The sequence below is a fragment of the Orcinus orca genome, chromosome 10, assembly GCF_937001465.1.
Source record: "Orcinus orca chromosome 10, mOrcOrc1.1, whole genome shotgun sequence".
NCBI lineage: Eukaryota > Metazoa > Chordata > Mammalia > Artiodactyla > Delphinidae > Orcinus > Orcinus orca.
In genome coordinates, this window is record NC_064568.1 from 104,080,500 (window position 1) to 104,086,062 (window position 5,563).

Consider the following 5,563-nt stretch of genomic DNA (forward strand, 5'->3'; position numbering starts at 1 on the left):
CCAGACTGACCTCAGTCGTCTTCTTGTTTCTCCCTGATCTCAGACAAGCCAAGACTGCAAAAGGGGGTTCTTGGCCTGACCAGCGATCACGTCTGTCCTGATAGGGAGTGACTCCACAGCACAAAACAAAATTTCAGCAAATCTCATGTTGGCAAGCATTTCTTCCTTCTTTTTTCCTTAAGATACTTACTAGCACCTGCCATGTCCCAGGTCATTTTAGCTACAGGGACAACAAGAAAAGCCACAGTCACTGCCTTCTGCTACGCTTTTTTTGTTGTTGTTTGTTTTGTTTGCAGCACGCGGGCCTCTCACCGTTGTGGCCTCCAGGGAAGCCCTCCTCATCCTAAAATCTACTCAGTGATTTAGACTAAATCATGTTAATCGAGTTACATGGGCTCCAAGCCCATCTGCTCAATCCTCCTTCTTGTATTTGAGGGAACAGGCCCATGGACTACCAGTCAGTTGTTGAAATCAGAAAAACTAGTAAATTCAAGAGCAGAGACTAGATCCAATTCTTTCTTTCTTTCTTTTTTTTGGCCTCTCTGCATGCGGCATGTGGAATCTTGGCTCTCCACCCAGGGATTGAACCTGGGCCCTCAGCCGTGAGCGTGCGGAGGCCAAACCACTGGGCCACCAGGGAAGTCCCCCAGTTCATATTTTACGTGGAAAACGTCTGCTTCTCATAATGGTGAAGTAGGTAACTCAAACCTCTTAAGACCAACTGAAAAAGCAACCAAACAAAATTAGCATCAGCCCATAGGAGGAAGGTTGACATGATCATGACAAATTACTGGGCCAAGATCCAGGAGAAACGGGTGCAGTTGGAAATCACTTTTGCCCCATGTGCATTTCCCAATCCAAAAGAGATAAATGAGGTGTGAAGCAGGGATTCTGGCAATGTTCTAGGCTAGGCAGGCTGAGTTTGGATCTGTCAGGAGCAGGGGCCCCGTTATACTTCCTGTGCTTTTGTTTGACACCCTACAGGTATGAGTGAACCGTCTCGGAATGCAGCCCTGCTATAAGTTGTCGGACAGCCTGGAAAATTCCAGCCCCTAGAATTGGATTACATTCATCCTGGTTTGCTAAAACCCAGAGGCATATGGCAGAAGCAAACAAAAATCATCTCTGGGGAAAGATTACCCATAAACCTCAAATTATTTTTTATAATCAGCTTTTCTTATACAACACCCAGCATACAATCAAAGATAACTGAATGGGTGAAGAGCCATGACAATGTATATTAAAACCAGCAAAAAAAGATAAAAAGCAAAAAAACAGTCCCCCCCCCCCAAAAAAACCCCCCAGATAATAGAAACAGAAGTACTGGGGGCTCCAAATATTAGAATCATCACACACAAATTATAAAACCACACGGTTTTCTATGATCAAGATGACAAAAGACAAGGTTAAACATTTCAGCAGAAAACTGGAAACCTAAAAGAGACACTGCCATCTTTGAATAAAAATGAAATAGAAATTCCAGGGCTCAAATAGACAGTAATGGATGAAGAACTAAATAGATAAGATTTATTAGCAAATTAGATATAGCAAAAGAGAGAAACTGAATTGTCATGGTCAGGAGAAATCATAATTTCTTCCGGAAAGAAAAAATAAATAAAATCCAGAAAGACGAAAGGATGGAAAAATACAAAAGGGAAGATAAAAAACTCCAATGAGTCAGTAAGAAGACACTCCACAGGAAAAGAGAAAAAAAGAGACAGCGTGGGACAGAATAATGGTCAAAGAGCTAACAATCAACATGAGGGTTCCAAACTGATACGACATCAATTCACAGATTCTCCAAGTCCCGCTCGAGCCCCAAGCAGGATACTACAGAGAAACACATCTCTAGATGCATCCAGTGAAACAGCAGAAATCCAAAGACTAAGAGATGATCAGAAAACATAAAACAACCAAAGGAAAAGGACAAAGTACCATCACAGGAGCAGTGGTTAGAAAGATAACGCATGTATCAACAGAAATGATGAAAGCCAGAAGATCACAGAATGATTCCTTTAATATGTTGGGGAAAATAGCACCAGAAAACCCTGCCAACCTAGAATTATTCCACAGCCAGTAAAAATATCCCTCAAGATTTTTTCAGACAAACAAAAACTGAGACTTCACCACCAGCAGACTCAAAAACAATTCTAGAGTATATTCTTTATGGAGAAGGAATGTCAGAGTTATAGGAAAGAATAAACAGGAAGGAAAAAACTGTAAATATGGTAAATTTAAACAAATATTAACAATATTAAACAACAGTAATAATGTCTATAGACCTTCAAATATATACAGACTTAAAATATAGCATAGCAGTTGGGGAAGAAAATGGATGTAAAAGTCCAAATGTCCTTGCAGAGTCTGGGAAGAGAATAAAAGTATAAGTACAATTACATTAGATTTTGTTAAGTCAAGGATGCATGTTGTGCTGTCTAAGGTCACCACTAGAAGAACAGCAAACGGGTTTATAATTTCCCAAATAAACCAGAGAGGAAAAAAGGAATAACAACAAATACACAATCAATCCAGAAGGAGGAAAGAAAACAGAGAAAGAGATACACAGAACTGGCATGACAAAGAGCAAGATGGTATATTAAACTCCAAATAATTAAAAATGGAAGTTGACTAAATGTTCTAGTTAAAAGACACAGATGGTTAGGCAGGGTTGAAAACATACTAGATGGTGTCTGCAGGACATATATCTATAACATAAAAATAGGGTTTGAAAGGAAAAGAATGGAAAAGAATATCACGCAAATGCTAACCATAAAAGTAGAGGCAGCTAAAAATACTAGGCAAAGTAGTTTCTCTTATTCCAGAGATAAAGACAGACGTTTCATAATGGTAAAAAGATTCAGCTCACTAGGGGAACATAACAATTCTAAATTTGCATGCACCCAACACCACGCCCTCAAAGTGAAACTAGCAAAAATAGAAAGAAATAAATGAGAAATCGGTCTGCAATTTGAGAAGAATGTATGTTGCCACCATTTATACAATAATTTAATGAAGATTCTCGCTGATACAGTAACTCGAGAAAAATAAATAAAATATATAATGATTTGAAAGGAAGAAAATAGTATTTTAGATCTTTTTTTAAACTTATTTATTTACTTATTTATTTTTTGGCCCGTGCCTCGTGGTTTATGGGATTCTAGTTCCCCAAACAGGGATCGAACCTGCGCCCTTGGCAGTGAAAGTGCAGGGTCCTAACCACTGGACGGCTAGGGAATTCCCTATTTTAGATTATTATTTTCATAAAAAGTCTAAATTATTAGAATTTAAAAGTGAGTTAAGTACGATGTCGCTGGTTACAAGTGCAATTTAAAGTTGATTTATATTTCTATGTAACATCAACAGTTAAAAAAAATTTTTTTAACAGCATTTACAAAAACGTCAAAAAATATTCAAGTGACTGGTAATAAAACCAACAAAAGACGTTCAGGACCTCTATAGTACAGAAAGCTATCAACAGCATTGAGAGAAAATAAAGATTTAAATAAATGGAGAGCTATACCATGGTCATGAGTCATTATTTCAAAAGTGTTGACTGATCTACAAAATCAACGCAAGCCCAATAAAAGACCCCAGCTTTTGTTTTGTTTCGCTTCTGGTGAAACATGACAGTTCCTTCTAATATTTATACAGCAATGTAAAGGGCCAAGAATAACAAAGGCAATCTTGAAGAAGAACCAGAAAGGCAGACATACTTAATCGAATCAAGACTTACCTAAAGCTGCATAAATAACATAGGGCGGGTTTTGGTGCAAAGATGGTCAGAAATAGAACAGATCAGAGAGCCCAGAAACAGCTTCACTCAGCATGAGCCCTGCTTTATGATGTGTGCCTCTCGTCCCAGCTCAAAACAGCGTGTGTCCGACTCTATTGGAACTATTAGCAATGCCCTTTTTACTCTCAAAACCGTGGCACAAATCCAGCACCCTGTCCCCCTCCGGGGTCACTGCCAAGAGCCGAGATCTCGGCACAAAACTGTACATCGGTTGGGGATAAGAAATATACTGGAGGATGAATCTGTCATTTAAAAAACCACTCGGGACTAAGGAAGGATCTGTTGTACTTCGACCTTGGAGAGGTCGATGGCTCGTAGACATGTACAGGTTACAAAGTATAAAAGCATTTCTTGCAGGGTTCTAATCACATGTACAGAATTGCGACACCAGATCCTTTCTACCTGAATAAATAGTCAGTAGCTGGTGTGACGGGAGCCCAGCCTACAGGGTGTGGACAGAGCGTGTGGAGTGAATGAATCTGCCAAATTACTCTGCCAAAAAGGATAATTTGTAGTGTGAAATCCCACAAGTGTCATGGAACACAGGTGATTTTCTAGCACACAGGAGACAGCATTTAAAAAACCGGCCTGCATAGCAAGAGGAAGTTACTCAAAGAGTTTTTTCCGGAACTTCTGACGACAACCCTTCCTTTATTTTGTAAATCTGTTATAATAAATTCTGGTAGTAAGAACTTTTGCTTCAGCAGATACCTAAGAGTTTCCCGTCAATTAGAAATGTAAATGTTTTATTATTGCACAATATTTTAAAAAGTCAGTTTTCAAAGAATAAATGCATCGCAAATTTTAGTCTTCTGTGAAAATTTGATACATTAGCTGAAATATTTAGGAAACTGGACAAAAATTTTCCCATTTTTAAGTAAACCCAGATGTTTTCTATAAGGCAAAACAGTAGATACTTAAAATTTTCTATTGCTTTCATATGACCTAAATATATTAAAAGGTAAGGACTTACGTGCCTTTTAAACTTATTAATTTCTTACTATATTTTCTGTCCTACACTACTTGCTGTTGTTGCCTGCTGAACTAATTTTCAAAAATTGATGATTTTTTCATCATTGTGGGTTTTTTAAATTAACATACGTTAACTCCAGAAATACTGTTAATCTGGAACAAGATTCACAGTCTTCCCCTGAACAACAGCATGAGACACCTCTTCCGATTGTTCAAATGAATTCTCGTTGCTCTGATTTCAAAGTCATTCACTGGTTTAATTTGCGTTCTCTTAGCGTATACTACGCGCTAAGCTCCGAACCAGGCCCTAAGGATGCCACAATGAACCACCCAAACAAGATCCCCGCTCTAGGGTAGCTTATGTCCAGTTCATAACGCTGGTAAACTGACCCCAGTGCTAGCTGCAGTACCGATCTTTTAATGTCACTATAGATTACTTTTGTTTGTTCTAGAATTTTATATAAATGGAATCATAAAATATGTGCTTTCTTGTGTCTGACTCTTTTCACTTAGCATGTTTTTGGGGTTCATCCACTTGGTCCTATGATTCCACAGGACCCACAGGGAAAGCACACCCAACCGTTCATCAGGTGGAACATGAGAATCCAGTGTGTGCCTCTCCTTGTCCTGGTTGCTGAAGACAGAGGATAAACAAGGCGGCGTGATTCTCTTGGAGGTGGCCATCCACTTAGGAAGACAATTACCACAAGGAAATCGGCGCCACAAAGCATGAGAGGCGAGGACAGAGGCAGAGGCACAGTGTCGTCAGAGGGGGAGGTGATCAGTGACGCCCCGGGG